The sequence below is a fragment of the Alexandromys fortis genome, unplaced genomic scaffold, assembly GCF_014885135.2.
Source record: "Alexandromys fortis isolate MF-2015 unplaced genomic scaffold, M_Fortis_MF-2015_v1.1 scaffold_5, whole genome shotgun sequence".
Classification (NCBI taxonomy): Eukaryota; Metazoa; Chordata; class Mammalia; order Rodentia; family Cricetidae; genus Alexandromys; species Alexandromys fortis.
In genome coordinates, this window is record NW_026067924.1 from 10,818,672 (window position 1) to 10,837,504 (window position 18,833).

At 44.3% G+C, this 18,833-nt stretch overlaps 1 protein-coding gene across 1 annotated transcript in view; it reads right to left on the reverse strand.

The window, feature by feature from the left end:
• Mboat1 (membrane bound O-acyltransferase domain containing 1) overlaps positions 1 to 18,833 on the reverse strand; it is a 101,961-nt gene that overhangs the window by 48,784 nt on the left and 34,344 nt on the right. The window lies entirely within an intron of this gene.

The following is an 18,833-nucleotide window of genomic DNA, read 5'->3' on the forward strand; positions in this document are numbered from 1 at the left end:
CATGTGGTGTACAGACATATATGCAGGCAAAAGACTCATTCACAAAAATAAAGAAGTGATAAACCCAAGAGCCTCTTCTTCAGCCCCTTCAAACTTACAAATGCTCTCCTTCCCAAGAAAGGAAATTTTAGTGTCTAAGTTAGCTCAACTTTCAAATGCTACGACCCTTTAATACAGTCCTCATGCTGTGGTGATCCCCAACCATAAAATTCTTTTCATTGCTACTTTATAACTGTAATTTTGTTGATGTTGTGAATCATAATGTAAATATCTGATATGCAGGATATCTGATATATGACCCCGAAGGGTTCATGACCCATAGACTGAGAACTGCTGCTCTAAGAAGACAGGATGTCTGTTGACTGGGTTTCCTTTCCTGACTTTCAGCCCTTCCCTAAAAGGAAGAGTATATTGTCTGACTCACCCTTGTGTGTGGTTTAAATGCAACACACCCCACAGGCTGATGTGTTGGAACTACTGTAGTAGGAGACTGCTTTCTCATTTCCCGACTGCTCAGACCCGAATATTCACACGGGAACTTTATTAATTACAACACTGTCCAGCCAGTGACTCAGGCATACTTCTAGCTAGCTCTTACATCTTGAATTAACCCATTTCTAGTAATCTATGTATCCGCACAAGGCTGTGACTTACTGGTAAGGATCTGGCGTCTCCTTCAGTAGCTACGTGGCATCTCTCTGACTCTGCCTACTCTCTCTGTATATCTCTGTTCGGATTTCCCACCTGGCTTTACTCTATAAAGCCATTGGCTGAAACAGCTTTATTCATTAATCAGTAAAAAACAACACATTTACAGAAGGACATCCCACATCAGAGTCCACAGCTGGTGATGCTATTTTTTGAAGGTTGTTGTATTGTTAGTAGGTGGAGCCTCACTGGAGGAAGTATGTCAAGGGAAGGCCAAGGCAGGAAGATGAGGAGTTCAAGGTCATCATCTCTGGTTGCACACATGAGTTCAAGGACACCCTGGGCTATTTATGCAAACCAGGGGAGGAAGACAGGGAAGTAGGAAGGGAGAAAAAATATTCCTCAATATCTATGGGAAAGATCTGCTAATTTTTGAAAAAAGAACAAACGTGTATCTTTGCTTTTTAAACTTAAGGGTAATCTAACTTGAAACATGTTGAGGACTCCAACCATCATCAAAAGCTGGAAAAGTAATGTAAACCCTTCGAAGTATTGAGGATGAAAATCAGATCAAGGCACTTGTAAAAAGTAGTAAATTTAAAAAAAATATATTTAAGACATTTAAACATGAATAAAACCACAAGATTTCATCATCATTTTTCCAAGACTCAATGTGGGGCAGCTGTTACTGAAATTCATTAGCTCTTTACTGGGAGAGTGGGAGGGAGAGAGAGGGGGAAGGAGAGGGAAAGAAGAGGGAGAGGGAGGGGGAAGATGAGAGGGAGGGGAGATGGAGGGGAGAAGGAAGGAGGGGGCATCAGCTGCACTCATGCTCACTCTGTTTTCTCATGGAAAACAGTAGTACCTTAGATCCCTCATAGAAACCAGCACTTTCAGAAAGCTCCGTTCTGTCTTTGATGATGACTGCATGGTTTCCTCTGTGTTTAAAAGGTTATGTCTCACCAGACACCCAAACACACCTGTTCCCTTGGACTCCATCCTTACCTGAGAAGGCCCAGAGAAGAGGACTTAGGAGCCTACTGTGCAAGTTTTGATACTATCTTTTATCTAGGCTAAAGGAACAACTGGCAAGTGTGCACGCAAAATAGAGTGAGACGCTGGAGTAGTGGACCACTCTTGTAATCCCAGCAGAGGGGAGGCTGAGGCAGGAGGATTGCTAGTTCAAGGGCAGCCTCAGAGTATACAGTGAAATCTTTGTCTAAAAAAAAAATTAAAAGTTAAGTGTGTATATGTGTGTGTTTATCACACATTGCTTCCTCTCAGCCCAGTGACCAGTCTACAACCACAGTAGGGCGTATTTACTCAGGAGAATGCCCACAGTAGGGCATATTTACTCAGGAGAGTGCCCACAGTAGGGCGTATTTACTCAGGAGAGTGCCCACAGAGAAATTTGTTCTATCCTTTCTGTTTGGCCAGGAACCATGGAGTGCTTGTACATGAAGAATAACTCAGAGAATACAGTAGTATTATTCTGGAGCACAGCACTCAGGGCAGTAGCAATAGCACTGCCTGGAAACCAGTTAGAAAGGCGCTGTCTCTGGCACCCCAGACCTACTGAGTCAGGCACTTTATGAGCAGGATCCAGTTACACGCATTTGTGCCCCTTTTTACCCCAGCACAATCCACTCTGAGACGGTGCTTGACAGGAAAAGCTTTCAATGAGCTAAAGAATCAACCACTCAGCCTAGCCAGGCATAATGTGTATACTTAGAATCCCAGCATTTGGAAGGTAGAGGCAGGAGGATTATGAAAACTGTGAATCCAGGCTAGGTTATGCACTGTTCTTCATTTCAGCCAAGCTACAGAGCAAGACCTTATCTCAAACCCAAGCTACAAGAAAACAAAACAAAAAGGACACAGCCTAAAAGTGATGATTGTAAAAGATTGTCTGAACTGACAAAGATTCCTTACTGCCCAAGCTTCAGTGAGGTTCCTGAATCTTCTAGATCCATACCTAGTGTGAGTAAGAGCCACACCTCCTGATCACCCTTAGTGTCTGATCAGCCCCCTGCTCCATCACCTGGGGTCGTCTTTGGACTAAAGAAGCTAATACATATGAACGCTTGAAACAATGCATGCACTCTCTAGTAGTCTACAGTCCCCAAATTAACATGTGCAGTTGAGCACAGGATGAATTCACCAACTCTCGAAGGGCTATTTCCAATTGACATCCCCCACCCTCCCCCTGCTTGCTCTGTATCCAGTCTCTCTCCCACACAACATTCACATGGTACCCAAGTCACCTTCATCATTTTTTCCTGTATGAAGAGGCAATATGGTGGCCCTGAACCCAATCATTCATTCCCTGGGCTTCCAGCTCCTAAGCTGAGTTTTATAAACCTACAGCAGAGACAAACTTGAAAGTCAAGGAAGTTTCCAGAAAGGAGATTGGAAAGGAGATAAGTAGGTTTTTTTTTTTTCCTTTTCATTGTAAAAACTTGTCTTCGTGAAAAACATTCAACATATGCCAAACCCCCAAAGATTAAGCCCCTCCTCTTAGAGGAAGCACAGATAAAAAGTATGCGGGCATGCATCATGATACTGTTTTATTAAATCCTCCATATTTACAAGGAACACTGGTCACTGGCAGGATATTTCTTATCCCAGTGCTGCGGCCTCCAGCGGCATGACGGGGGCTGCAGGGTCATTCCTGAATTCCAACAGCTCTGTGCCCACAATTACAGCATTGTATGAACCCCACTGTACAAAGATGAAGTTGAGGGCAGCTGTTTTGTTGATCAGATTCCCAAACCCAAGCTAAGCTGCCATGACTCAGACCCAAGCTCAATTTCCACAGCCTTGACAAGATTTCAGAGTCACTTGGAAGCAAACACCCCCCCCCCAAAGTGTGTATTCTTATCCCACCCGCCCAGGGTGTGCTGTGCTGAGCTTTCCAAACGTAGCTCATAAATGACCTCTGCTTCTCTCACACTCTACCTACCAGAAAGCTGCTGTTTGGGGATTTCTCGTGACCTTCATAGCTTCCAACTAAAAACAAACTGTGTCAGGACCTAAAAATATTGCCTTCCTCCTAATTGGAGAGAGGCAAGCACACTGTTCTTAACAGATAGCAAATATCAACAGTCTGAAATGATTGCCCCCACCTCCAGCAGTGTACCAGCAGTATGCCAAAGAGGGGCAGGCAAGAGGGCAGGCCTGGAAGGGTCTCCTTGGTGGCACCACTTTATGCGCACCAAGACTAAACCAACATGATTGAAAGATCCCTGATTTAAAGACAAACAGTCCTCTCCTGCCTTGCACTCCCAACCCCCCCACCAGCAAAGAAAAACAGAAGGGGAACTCAAACTGCGATTCCCTTCTGTCTTCTGTTTCACAGAACAAAAAGAGTCTGTTCCACACCCTTCAGCTACTTTTCACTTTCAAAGGGATTCTTATTCCTGGTGCCTTGGAATGTCAGCAAGACATGTTTTGAAATCTGCAATAAGCCCATTCTTCTCCCCAGCCTGGGGATAAGCAAATGTTATTAAAGATGGATAATCGATGTGCATAATTTTGCAACCCAGCAAACTTTCCATTGATAGCTCCTCTCATCCTGAACATAAGTGTCTTTTATTGAGTACTTACAATAGACGGAGGACAATGACGAATTTCACACTAATGATTCTGATAGGTTTATGTGGTAGCCTGCTTCCCGAGACACAGGGAGACAATGAGGAACACCATGGAATGCAATGGCTGAGAGGTCACAGCTCCACAGAGGTCACTTGTGGTTCTGTAGCACTAAGTCTCAGTTCCTAGCATCCTCCCAAGAAGCACTACCACTAGGGGAAATTGCCATCTGCCTATAGCGCACTTCCATAACAAGGTGACCACAAACCAAGTGTCTTAAACAACAGAGACTTAGCATCTGATTCTGGAAGTTGGAAGGCTGAGAGCAAGATATGAGCATGATCAGCTCCTCTGGTGCCTCCCCTTAGCTTTACTGACTGTCTTGCCCTGTGTCCTCACATCACCTCTCTGTGTCACTGTCTTAAGATTCCATATAAGGACACCAGCTATACTAGATTCCATATGGGCCACTCTCATCAGCACCTCCTTAAAGACCATCTCCAAACATGGTCACATTCTGAGACACTGGGGGACTTCACTTATAACAATGCCCAATAAAAACCCTCCCTCTCAAACCCAAGAGCCAAAGTAGACATCTCTGTTCTTATCCCAGAAGGTAGAGTAGGTAGAACCCAAAGCCAAGGCTGCAGAGGATGCTGTGGGCCTCATCAAAACCTGGAACCAACTACCTAGAGGCTCCACCAAAATGACGCCAACAGGACCACCCAGTTGCTGGCCCTGTTTGGATACCACCACCCTTGTGAAATGACAGTTCATTCTAGGTTTGTACATGTTGAAAAAGTCCGCTGTCCTTTGGCCTTTGATTCAAACAACAAGCTTGAGAATAGTAACAAAAAGACTTTTTAAAAAAGTGTGGATTTGTGTATGTGTGCATGACTGGTACCCATGCAGGATCTTCCTGTGTCACTCCCCCCTTATCTTGCCAGACAGAGTCTCCCACTGAACCTGGAACTCACCAGTTTGGCTAAGCTGTTTGGCCAGTGGTCCCTGCGGACGGATCCACCTGTCTCAGCCCTCAGCACTGAGACGAGCCCCACTCACAGGTGGAGTTCTTACATGGGTTCTGGATGATGGAACCCAGCTCTCCGTGCTGATGCGGCAAGCAGTTTACCTACTGAGCCATCTTCCCACACTAGCAGTCAGCATTTACTGAAACGTGTTGTGTGTCGGGGGCTCAACAATTGTCAGTTGTCATTCAAAGCGATTCATATCATTTAGTCATGGCAAAGACTGTCAACAACTTCCAAGAAAACGAAACTACCAATCCCTTAAACCATTTCACTCTGTGGAAGCACTCTGAGTTAAACTGGGGATCCTCAGGACCAGCACTGTCCAGGAGGAATTCGAAGCAATACTACAAGGGCTAAAAGTCCTTGCCAATGATTGTTCTTTGAGTGAAACTCTCCAAGTCCCCGGAGTTTGTATTCTCACATACCAAGCCTACTTCAGCAGTTCTGAGTTCTGAGTAAGATGAGATTTAGCCCTCCTAATTCCCAGAGAAACAATCCACACATACTTGGTGATAGTTCAACTTGCACAGGAAGACTTCTGGCTTGCCCTGTCCTGAAAATACCATGCAGCCTTGTATTAGTTACAACTCAGAATGAACATCATAAAAAAGTTCACGCTATTTGGGGAGGGGGGAAGGCAAATGATTGTGGTGTCTCTTTAGACATGGCAAGGGTACATCTACCCTATAATCCTTGGCTCAGTAAACGGGGAAGAAGGAATAGACTTCAAGACCATGCAGAATCTGGAACACCCTATCTTCACACATGCTCTCACCCACTCCTCTGGAAAAAAAAAAATTCACTGCAACTGTTAGCCAGCACAAAAAAAGCCAATAATAATGATGGTGTAGCTAACATGTATGGTACCAAGCACATGGCCAGAACTTGCCCGAGCCCTCTTTTCTGTCCAAGACCTTTCATCTCCACTTAAAGGGGGATACTTAAAGTAGGTGGGAGACAAAGAAATTATGTCACAAAAGGGTTAAGAAATTTATCAAAAGTTCACACACCAGATGTCAGTGGCAATACTGGAGCTGAATTCTGGGGATCTAAGCTGAGAATAAGGCTCATTTAATACAGTACCTGCCTCACGTTCACAGAGCTCTGGGTTAGTCCCTAGGACTGCATAAAACCAGGTGTGATGCTACACGCCAGTGATCCCAACACTGAGGAGGTAGAGAGAAGGGACTAGACGTTCACTGCTCTCCTCAGGTAAAAAGCAAGTGTGAGGCCAGCCTGAGCTACAGGAAACCTAGTCATAAAGAACAACAGCTCAGGAGACTGGCTCCTGGGCCCACCAATGGCTCATTTAACTCAACCTTCTCACCCAGTTCCAACATCTCATTCTCTAGATGAAGAAACGAGCCCAGTAAGCATTCCAGGTCACAGAGCACTGAGCCTCAGAGATGGGACAGGAATCCAGGTGTCCTGTGGGAAATCTGTTTCCTGTGGCTATAAGGCATACCTGGGAGAAGCCATTGAAAAAGAAGAAAGGTATCGTTTGCCTCCCATTTTCAGTCCAGGGGATAGTGAGCCTTGGTGATTCAGGCACAAGGTGATTCATGGCAGGGGCGGGGCATGTGGTAGAGGAGGCCTGCTCACCTCATAAGGTCCAAGATACAGACAGGAAGTGGCAGAGGTCCCAACATCCCCTTCAAGGGCATGGCCCCAGCAACTCAGCTTTATCCAATTAGGCCGCACACCGTAACACATGGATGTTTGGGAGACATTTGGGATCCAAATATAGCTTCCTGACTCGGGTCCAGCAAGCCTTTCCGTGGCTCTCCACAGCCGTGGATAAAGGTGGAAATATAACCGAGTGAGGATTCAGAGGGACCTATGTAGGAACAGGGTCTTAGCAAAGAACTATGGGTGCCTGAAGCAGGCAAGGGATGCGGAAGAGGCCTGGAAGAGAACGTGGAGCATTTGTGGATGATGTTGTAAGTTTGAATGTATCAAGACCTACATAGAGAAAAACATCCTTACCCTAGGAGGTATGTGTGTGTGGTGTATAGAGGCCATATATATTTATATGATGTCTATATGGCTAATTAAAATATAAATATTATGTATGTATCAACACAAAATTAAAATATAAATATTATGTATGTATCAACACAAAATATACATATATTGCATAAATGTGTATGTTTATGTGTATTATATATTCTTATGAAATCTGAAATTTTCCACATGACTCAGGTGGAGGTTGTAATCAACTTCTGTCAGTCTGGTTGGATAATAAAAGTAAAGTAGATTTAATCCAGTAAAGAAATGCCACCATGTTCTTGGTTATATGAGAAAATAACACCTATCCACAGGACTATAAGGGGCATGAAGTAGAACGTGCTAGCACTTTCTGAACTGTAAAATTCCATATGAGTTAGCTGAACTACAAACTGTAACTAACTAACAAGACCACCTGGAGAGAACGGCTCTCAACTGTCCACTAGAATCAAAGGCATGTGAAAAAAGAAAAATGTAATTTAATATTAAAAGAAAATTCCTCCCAAAACAAAACTGAAAAGGACTGAGGTTTGAGCTAGAGACAGCTCATCGGGTAAATATGCTTACGGCCAAGCCTGATGATCTGAGTTCGGTTCCCAGGACCCATGTGTTAGACAGTGAGAACCAAGTCCAGCAAATTGTCCTGACCTCCAAATCCATGCAGCAACACACACACACAACACACACACATAATGCAACAAAAATTCTTGTTTCCTTCCGAAACAAAATTGAAAAGATTAATATCCGTAGGGACTGAGCCCTCAACTTGAACCACAGTGGAGGAGGAGAGTCTTTTCTGTTGTAAAAGTTCCCCAGGTGATTACAACAGGCAGATGAGCTGAGCCCTGCTTCTACTCACCATACTGCTAAGTAGCAGATAAGGGGAATATGAGTATTTACTTCAGTGCTACAGTAATTAAAGGCTTTACAAAAACATATCAGACATATTGATCTGATCCAAACCCCTCAAGAGGTTTCCAGAGGGACGTGGAGACATGGCCACACTCTCCACAGATGGAAATGGAGTCTCCTGACAGCTAGATCTGCTTTTCCTACCTGGCTAATGGGAACTATGACATCACTGACATGTTTTCAACATGGTGTCCGTATGTGCTGGCTGACAAACCCAGAGAGTCCTTTGTTAACATTGCCTTGTTTCTGTGCCTCCTCTGCTTCATGGACTGGAAGAAGGCTACAGGAAAGACTTTATAGACCCACGTTTTTACACAGGGCTTAAAACAAACAGGAATTTTCCTGTCTCCGTCCCTCAAAACAGTGCTGGGGTTGAAGGCTTGGAAGACCATGCCTGGCTCTTTACATAGGGGCTGAGGATCTGAACTTAGGTTCTCATTCCTCATGAGTGCACACAGTACTCTTACCTTTCTAGGGCATTCCCTAACCCAGGAATTTTTTTTAAATGCTGTGATGTCTGAAGATCCCTTTAAATATTTTAACCTTCATATAAAAGATGTATCTCTAGGTTGCACTTAATAAAATCATAATGCGATTTGAAATTTTAATAATGAGCAAACAGGGAGGAGCCATGAGGTGGCTCAGCTGATAAAGAGATTGCCATGCAAGTGTAACAACTGCGTTTGGATCTCCAGCAACTGCGCCTGGCTTCACAAGAGACATCCAATATTAACCTCCAGCCTCGGCATACACACACAGAGGCACACACACATAAACATGTACATATACATACACCACATACACACATGCATAAACACACACACATACAGACACAAAACAACAACTGGCCCAAATGGAGCTTATAAGGCCAGCCAGACAAACTAAACTAAAACCTCGTGTTCCAGGACTGAATGGAACATACAACAGGCGTGCCACGCCCTTCCTTCTTCCAGGCCCCGTGTAAAAGCACACCTAAATGAAGCCCATCAGACAAACCCCGTGTGAATTTTCACTGATTTCATTTTATTATAAAATTAATAAATGCTCACTTTAAATAAAATGATAGGCATCTATTTTCAACAGAAGGTGAAAAAAACCAAATGAAAGGATGATCTCACCATCTACCTTCCTTCTTACAAGATCAGTGAACACGCCTTAATACATTTTCTATATTTAATTCAAATATAAAAAGGTAGTTTCTCTTCACGGGTATTGGTTTCTCCTTTGGCTTCGTATAGTCAAGGTATAATGTCTCCCCTGTGATGTGGTTTTCCACTCTGCTACGAAGATGGGCATCTTTCTCAGGGTGCTGATTAATTCTGTCAACTTGATTAGATTAGTAAATGCCTAGGGCATTCGTCAAGCGCTCCTCTGGGTATGCCTGTGAGGGTGTTTCCAAGGAAGACTGGCCGAGAGGGAAAGACCCGTCCTGAATCCGTGGCATCATGCCATAGACTGGGATCCAGACTGAATGAAAAGAGAAAGTGGGGAAGTCGTTTGAGCACTGGGTTCCCCCTTTCTCTGTTTCCTGACCCACCATGATGGGAGCGAGCAGTCTTTGGCCTTCACAGCCAGAGCTGGTTCCACAGTCATGTCCTCGGCTCCAGGCTAAACTGTATGGCCTGAACTGTGAGCCTGAATACCCCGTCCCTTCCTCAAGTCATTCCTCTACAGCAATGAGCAAAGCAACTAAGACACCAAATCCGCTGCTCCCCAGTTCACTTTCACTTTTTAAAGGTTCTGGGTACTCCACAGTATGGGGTAGAGGAGGGCCGAGTGAGCAGTCCTCACTCCATAGAGTTTTATAGATAGCCTGTCATTTCCAGTTCATCTCCCAGGAAGGTATGGTAGTCAGCTTCTGGTTGCTGTAACAAAATACTTGGGGTAGATCACCTTAAAGGAGTAAAGAGGTATGTGGCTCATAGTTTCAGAGATTTCCATGGCTACCTGGTGGCATAGCTGTGGTCCTGTAGCAGGGCAGATCATTGTGGTGGAAAAATGAAAGAGGAAGGAGTCTGTTCACCTAATGAAAGCTGGGAAGCAAAATGAGAAAAAAGGAAGGGCCAGGGTCTAGATTTGTCCTTCAAGGCTATACTCCCCAACACTTGACTAGTTCCCAGTCCTACAGAAGGTTCTAGCACATCCCAACAGTGCCAATGGCTGACAACCAATCCAACTCATGACCTTTGGAGGATGTTTAAGATCCAAACCATAACAAGGAAGATGCATTCCACTTCCTATCTGCCCGAAGAGTCCCCAGGTAAAGGATGGGTAAATTAACAAAAGTTAAAGGGAGGCACTGAGCATGCTCAGTCCAGCCCCTGAGGGCTTCTCCCTTCGAGAACTAGACTATCTACACAAAGGCATTCTCCATCTGTGCTCTCTGCATATTATCTTACCACAAGGATCTTGCTGCTAGAAGGACAGGAAGTTGGTTTCATTTGAGTAAAAATGTACGGCGGGTCCTGGTGCTGCAGAGAGGCAAAGGGATCTTATGTTCGAGGCCAGCCTGAGGAATCTGGAGAGACACTGTCCTCAAATAAATAGCAAAGAAAGGGGCAGGGCTGGATATAGATATCAATTAAGAATTACAGCCCAGCATGCATGCTGTCCTAGGCTCAATCCTCAATACTCCAGCAAGAAGGAGGAGGAGGAAGAGAAGGAGGAGGAGGAGGAGGAGGAGGAGGAGGAGGAGGAGGAGGAGGAAGAAGAAGAAGAAGAAGAAGAAGAAGAAGAAGAAGAAGAAGAAGAAGNAGGAGGAGGAGGAGGAGGAGGAGGAGGAAGAAGAAGAAGAAGAAGAAGAAGAAGAAGAAGAAGAAGAAGAAGAAGAAGAAGAAGAAGAAGAAGAAGAAGAAGAAGAAGAAGAAGAAGAAGCATTAAAGACTCGGTAAACCTATTGTGATTCCATCATTATTAAAGCAGTATTTTAGCTCTGCTGCTAGTGGCTTGGGTCTTATTTTCAAATTGATCCTGTATCTAGGAAGAAGTAAAGCATATTGTGTCAGTCATCCGGGATGTTATGCACATGACATCATTCAACCGTTCTACAGTTTCTCAGTTGCTTACAGCTTTTGTTGTTACAAACAACACCATACAGAACACTTCTCTACACATAATTTACTCACTGGGGAAGCCTTGGCTGTAAGATAAAACTCTGGCTCCACGGAATGATGTAGTTACTCAAGATTCTAAGTCCTGCTAGTTCCGTTCAGTTTCAACTCCCTCTAGTTGAATGTAAGACTGTTTCTCCCCACTCCTGGGAATGTAGCAATCTGCTCAGTTGTTTTCAATCAACTGGTGGTGAGAAACCTGGGCGCACTACTTTCGATTTCCTGGGTAGTGGTTGAGCACATGCACATAGCTGATTGGCCTCCAGCCAGGGAGTTTTGCGGTCACTAGACTAACATCTTCAAGCGTTCACAGCAGAGGGGGAACATGGCCCAGATGTGCTGAGCACAGTCCCTGGGTCAGCAGAAAGCAGGAGACAGTAGAGCAATGGCACACATGTAAAAGTGGCCTTGTGAAACAGAAACCGCCTTGTCCCCCCGGATAACCTCAACTAAATCATACAGCCCACATCTCTGTACACTGACTGTATAGGGAAGAGTGTCAGTAGGTAAAGATGCCTAATGCCAAACCTAAGGACTGAGTCCAATTCCCAGGACCCACGTAGTTTAGGAATCCATACACATAAACACACATACACAGATAAACAAGCAAGTGTGAGCACACAAAAGATATACAAAAATGGGAAGTGTAACTACTCTCATGGAATGGAGCTAATGCATGCATGTCAGGCGGTGCACACAGCATCCATAGCATTAAACGTGCAGCACATGCCAGATATCACAGCGAGCCTCTCGTTTGCTCCTTTGAGCCGTTTTCTGACACTGAACGCAGGAAGGACGCTCAGAGGCTCTGATTCGAGGCCACCAGTTTCTTGGAATGACCCTTGCGAGAAATCATGGACAGGAGGCAGAGATCTCCCCCAAATCACAACAGCCTACCAAATAATAAACTCCTACAGTGAAAAGGCAATTGGCCCATCAGCTTTTCCAAATGATATTTGGGTTCATAATTGTGTTTTTAAGACACACATCCACAACTTAATTTCTAATCTCCTCTTTATTTTTAAATTCTTAGGTATTTATAATTGCATTGGAAATTTAAAAAATTAGTCCAATCAGCAAGCATCAATAATATAACAGAGCAATGTCCTTCTTCTCTCTCTCTCTCTCTCTCTCTCTCTCTCTCTCTCTCTCTCTCTCTCTCTCTCCCTCCCTCCCTCCCTCCCTCTCTCTCTCTTTCTGCAAGTGTTTAGCTGTTTCCTGTCACTAATTAGACAGTCAGTATAACTATCACCAGAGTGATCCCAGTGGATAAAATAAAGGTTAAATAAGATAAAGAAAAAGAAAAACTCCCAATTGGCCCCTTTGCTCCATAACCTTTGTTGTCTCCTAAACAAACAAACAAACAAAAACTGACTATGGACAATCTTTTTCTTGGTGAACTCAAGATAAAACTTAATCATACTGAAGTAAATTTCTCCAAAGCAATAGCATCAGTAATAATAATAACAATAACAATAATAATAATTGCTATTGAGGATCTTAGCTTGAGTGAGACCTTTAGGGACAAAGAAAAAAAGCACAGCTAGAGTTGCTGTCTTATGCAATACCCAGGGGCAAAACCAATTATCTCAGAATATGTTGTGAAATTTCCAAAAGTCTCAAAACAAAATTAATTTTAATTTGGTATAATTTGAAAATAAAGCACATTGCCATTTAGTTTTCATAAAACAGAGCTCTCATGGGGCTAGCTGGAATACAGCTCAACTGTCACATCTCCAAAAGCGGAGGACCTAAAGGCTTGGTGGCCATTGAGGAACGGAGGAGGGCGGCTGTCAAAAGAGGATACTGTCACTATGTATATTCCCCAGGGGCTGCGCTATTCTGAGCTCTCACTACATCATCGCCTTCTCCAAAATATTTGTGTATGATTAAAAAGGAAATCAGTGTGGACCAGGAGTCGAAGCAACCGCACGCCCCTACGAATCATCCCTTCCTCAGTTGCAAAGGCACGATGATCAACTATAGGTTCCTTTTATTTTCAATAGTAAGCAAGCTTTTCTTTAGTGTGTATTAGTTTTTCAACCTTCTCGGCTCTCTATGGGGTCACAGGAGAAAGGGAATTCTTTGAAGTTTTGTTTGTTTTGTTGGGACAGGGTCTTGGCAGCACAGGCTGGCCTAGAACTCCTACCTCAGCCTACCAAATGCTGGGATTACAGGCCCGGACCACCATACTCAGTGCGGATTTCTGTTTCTACAATCAGACTCCATCACTGACCCTTCTCCCTTCACTCACACCATCCCACTGCTCTGGCGGAGGCCCAGACTCTCCCCGTCTACTAAACCCAGTGAGCACTGGGACTTCTTAGTGTTGCTTGCTCCCCCACATGACTCTGCTAGTCTGAACACAGGAGTCATGTTTTCCCGCCCCTCTTCTCTTGCCTTTCTGGATACTGCTATTTCCTCTACATTGAGGATGCTGCCTCCCAAGGCCCAGGCCAGGCCAGGCTTTTCTTCTGCCATACTATAAGGGCAAGGTGACCCAGGTGGTCGTGGCGCATGCCTTGAATCTCAGCACTCGGGAGGCGGCTGGGAGGCAGAGCCATCTGACTGGTCTACAGAGTTAGGTCCAAGACTGCCAGGGCTACACAAAGAAACCCTGTCTCAAAAATAGACAGACAGACAGACAAATAGATGATAGATAGATAGATAGATAGATAGATAGATAGATAGATAGATAGATAGATAGACAAATAAATAAATAAATAAACAGACCAATAAATAAATAGACAAATAAATGAATGATATGCAAATAAATAAACAAACAAACAAACAAAGGCAAAGTGAGTAATCGCTTCTATGTCACCAAAACCCTGTTGTTACTTTCAAATTATCTTCTCAACCCAGAGGTCTCTCCTAAATTATATATATATATATACACCTTACTGTCCTACTGAAACCCTCACTTGGAAAAACCACAGTCATCAATTTCATTCCATCTACAGCAGCTCACCACTTTCCTCCTGCTTATTCAGTCCTCCTAAGTAGCTAACCAGACAACCACTGCACTCTCTCTTCTCCCCACCTAAACAGACTCGGTCTCTGCACGCCGTATATTAGGCCTCTCTGCCCACTTTAAATCCATCCACTTCCCTCCCTCTAGCTCCCTCCCTCCCGTTAAGCCACCCTCATATCATAACGGTAACCTACGATAACTCCAGCAGCCACCCAACTGACTGCTGCCCCTGGCTTTGTCCATTTCTCCTCCTCAGTCCTGATCTCAACTCAGAGTCACCTCCTGCTAGAAGCTCTCTCTCACCCAGTCCCAGGATAACAAGCATGCTGCCGTTGCTGGGGTAGCGCCCTCTGTGTCCACAGGAACATTCTTCTCACACTCTTCTGTAGTGATCTCTTTACTTAAGGCAAAACCCTTCCAGAAGGTGGAGGCCATGTTTCTTCAGGGTAGCTGTCACAGGTTTTTATTCTGAGCAGACACTGGCGAAAGTCTACTCATTCTTCATGAAACACCAACACCAACCAGAGGAACAGTTCTCCTCATATCTAGATTGGAAACTTAATGAGTTGGCTGGGATGGTTTGCAGACGTATGGACCAGGGGTTGCTCAATGAAGCATGCCTGATTCTCAAGCCACTGCATCCCCAAAAGCTTACCCTGAGTCAGGGAACAAAAATTCACAAAAGTTACAGCCCTTTGCTCCCTTCCCAACTTGCAGGCAGCTCCACCGGAAAGACTGACTAGCAATTGTTTGTGACTTGTGTGACCTTCGGGAAGAGCACTGGAAATTTTGTAACTTTCATGAACTTCGGGGGTCTTACATGTTTTGTAAGTTTCCTATTTTTTGAATTCTCTCTTCCCTCCAAGCCTGGATGCTTCCATTCCAAAGAAACAGCCACCTAACAGCATCCTCAGTACCTACCATCTCCATTAGGATCTCAATACTGTTCATGCACAAATGAAGAAAAGTATGAATGAAGGCTGCAGTCAGAAGCCAGAGGTGGGAAGCATGTCAGGGGGAGTTTTCAAAGAAGGGGGACAGAGTCAAGACCTGGAGACTCAGGGTTTTATAATCTGGAAGGATAATGTCAAACTAATGGGGCCTGGTTGAGATACTCAAAAAACCTTTGTCAGGTGACACTTGTTCATTATCAAAGACATTGTGTCCAGATCCAATCCTCACTCTCCACTTGAATTGGGAGCATTATAATAATCCTCCTAATCCAACCAAGGAGCTTCACTGACAGTAGGAAACATTTTTACAACTTTAAGGAAGGAAAATAGAAGAGAAGTTACTACAGGTACTGGAGTTAAAAGTGCTACCGAAACCAACTCTTAGGGAGGTTAAAATTTCTCACACTATACTTACCAAACCTCACGCTATATTTACCAAACCAATGGAGGGCCTGCAGCCTTGCCACCTGAAGTCTTGTTTACAAAACTAACCAGAGTGGATGGGAAGAGGCTTAACTGTTAAAAGCACTTGTTGCTCTTACAGAAGACTCAGGTTCTGTTCCCAGCACCACCATGGGAGGCAGCTCCCAGCTGTCTGTAACTCTAGTTCCAGAGTATCTGATGCCCTCATCTGGTCTCTGCAGGTACTACACACACACACACACACACACACACACACACACACACAGTGGACAGACATATACACAGGCAAAAATTCATACACATAAAGTACAAACAAATAAAGTAAAACATTTCGCTTTTCCAAATCTGTTGCTACCAAGGCCCTTATATGCCTAAATTGTGCTGTAAGAAAATTCCAACAAGAATTTCAGTGAGAAGCCAGTAAACGAGAAAAGAAAACATAAAATAAATACATTCATATATAATATGTATCATGAGTATACTTATTAATTAATAGTATGTTTAATAGCAATGGTATATTTCATAGTAGGTAAACTATATGCAGTAAATTATGTATGTTTCAACATAATAGGCTACACTAAATAAAACACAGAGGTGGTTAAATACAGGAGATTGTCTAACTTTCCTGGAGAAGCATGAGTCCTCATTCACTACACCAAATGGCATGTCTAGACTTCTGCGTCCATAAATGTGGGGGGACCTCTGATAGTAAATCCAGGATTTAAATCTCAAACTCCCATAAGATAATCAATCATAGGTTAACAAGGGTTTTTAAAGATGCCACAATCTAATAGAATCTCTCGTCAGAAATGATGAATTATTCACGCTGGGGGAAAAGAAATACCTGAAACTGAGTCAAAATGAATTTGACTGCTTATAAACCGTGCACACAAAAGAAAGTTTGAATTTGTTTGACTGAAGAAGAGGGAGAGCAGAAATCAGACAGCTTTTTAAAATCTGAGAACTGGGCCACGGGGGCAGATATTTCAGAATACAGAGTTTAAAGACTGGAGGATGGAGAGATATAAATGTTTGGGAAGGAGAATAAATAAAAAGTAGAGGTGCAGAAAGGATGTGGGGACAATCCATCTTCTCAAGACAGTTGTAAAGCTCAGATGAGACCCGAACATTGACAGAACAAGGAAAACAATAAAAACTCTAGATAAAGCCGGAACACACTCCAGGTACAACAGGAGGAGCTCCACTGAGCAGCCATTTCCTCCCAACTGGAGCGCTTCCTGCTAGAGGGAGGATGGGGGCTCATCAGACTCAGAAATCAGAAAGCTAGTGAGAATTGGGAAACCCAAAAAAGTTACAGGATCCCAAGACTCCATCCCATGGCCACGAACGCCATGAACCATAGCTGGGGAAAGGAGACTTTTCTATCAGAACTGCCTGGGATACAGAGAACGAGGAAGGAAGCTCCAGGAACGCAGCTTTTGTGAGCTGTCACCCACACAGGTGACCTTTTCAGTGATGCAGCTACCTGTGAGTCACCTGTGCTCCTGTAAGCAATCCCAACAAACCCACTGGTTCCCTGTGCTGTACATGGGTGCAGTCATTTCTTTGCTCCATCATCTTAGCCCTATCCGAGGTGAACAGATGTTAGTTTATACCTCTTAGTAAAAGTCACTTGCCAGTCGCATTCACAGAAACCTATGGCGTGCTACTCTTTGGAACTGCATGTGTTCGCAAAGAAGACAGCTAAAGAAAATGCAGGAGGAAAAGTAATAGTATTAAGATAATTCCAACAGGTATCAACGGCTCCCATAACTAGTGGCTCCGGAAAGGTCTCCTTCTTGACTTGACCTTTAATAAGTTGTATATTCAGCCGGTAAAGGCAGGCAGAATTCTGCTTAACTGGGCGGGAACACTTTCTGGCTTTTGTTATCTTTAGGGTTGAAAAGCAAGAGGGAAACTATCTCAGCACTCATATCCCTTGACTCACCTCCTCTCAGCTCCCAAGGGTTCAATAACGCCATAGGGAAGCAGTACAGAGGAGAGTGAGGGCACCTCTCCGCACGAGTCAGAGGGCCAGGTTTACCTGCTGCATGACAAAAGCCAGTGACCCAAGCCAGCCACTTCTTCCAGCCTGCAGCTTCAAATGAAGAACAGGGCTAATAACTGTCGGGTCTTCTGCAGAGTTTATGTGTTTTAAATAAAAGGATTCGAAGGAAACTTAAAAATGGCAGCACACTGCACAAATCTAACCGCAATTGGTGCTACCGTCTGGATTTGTTAGGGTCTGAAGAAAACGTCTGTGCAAACCTAAAACTTAAATGGATGCCAGGGACCCGCGCCCATCCTCTAGGTAGTGATGGTGCAGACTTTATTTTCAGAGTAAAAAACTGCCTTGAAGACGATGTGTCTCCCAAAGGCGCATGTGCTGGAGCCATGGTCAATGCAGCAACCTTTGGGAAGAGGGACCTACCAGAAGGTGGTTAGGTCGCTGGGGAAACCGTCTTCAGAAAGGATTAACATATTAAGACAGCCCTTACAAAAGTAGGCTGTCAAGTGACACCAGCCATGCACTTGTCCCCTCTGCAAACAAAAAGCTGATTTTCCCGTCCTCCTGCCATGCTGTGACCCAGTCAAATAAATGGAGGCAGTTGAGTAGGGACGGGTGTCTTGCTGCCAAACCTAGTGACCGGAGTTCAGTTCCGAGAGCCCACGTCGTGAACCGGGCGGTGGCAGCGCACGCCTTTAATCCCAGCACTCGGGAGGCAGAGGCAGGCGGATCTCTGTGAGTTTGAGACCAGCCTGGTCTACAGAGCTTGTTCCAGGACAGGCTCCAAAGCCACAGAGAAACCCTGTCTCGAAAAAACAAACAAACAAACAAACAAACAAAAAAAAACTGAGAGCCCACATCGTGGAAAAAGAGAAATTGTCCTCTAAATTCAACCTGCACACCGTGGTGTACACATGCACAAGCGCGCGCGCACACACACACACACACAGGTGCACACACTCACACAAATAAACAAATATGAAAATAATGCGAACCACATTCAAGAAATCAAATCACCATTAGCACAGACATTGCTTCCCAGGTACAGTACTGGAGCTTAGGTTCTCAAGACAAATCTGCAGCTTTGTCTTGAAGGGAAACCAAAGGCTCCGCATCATCTGCTGGAAACGGGAATTGCAATGTGTCGTGTAGCCCTGGGGCAACTTCATGGTCGTC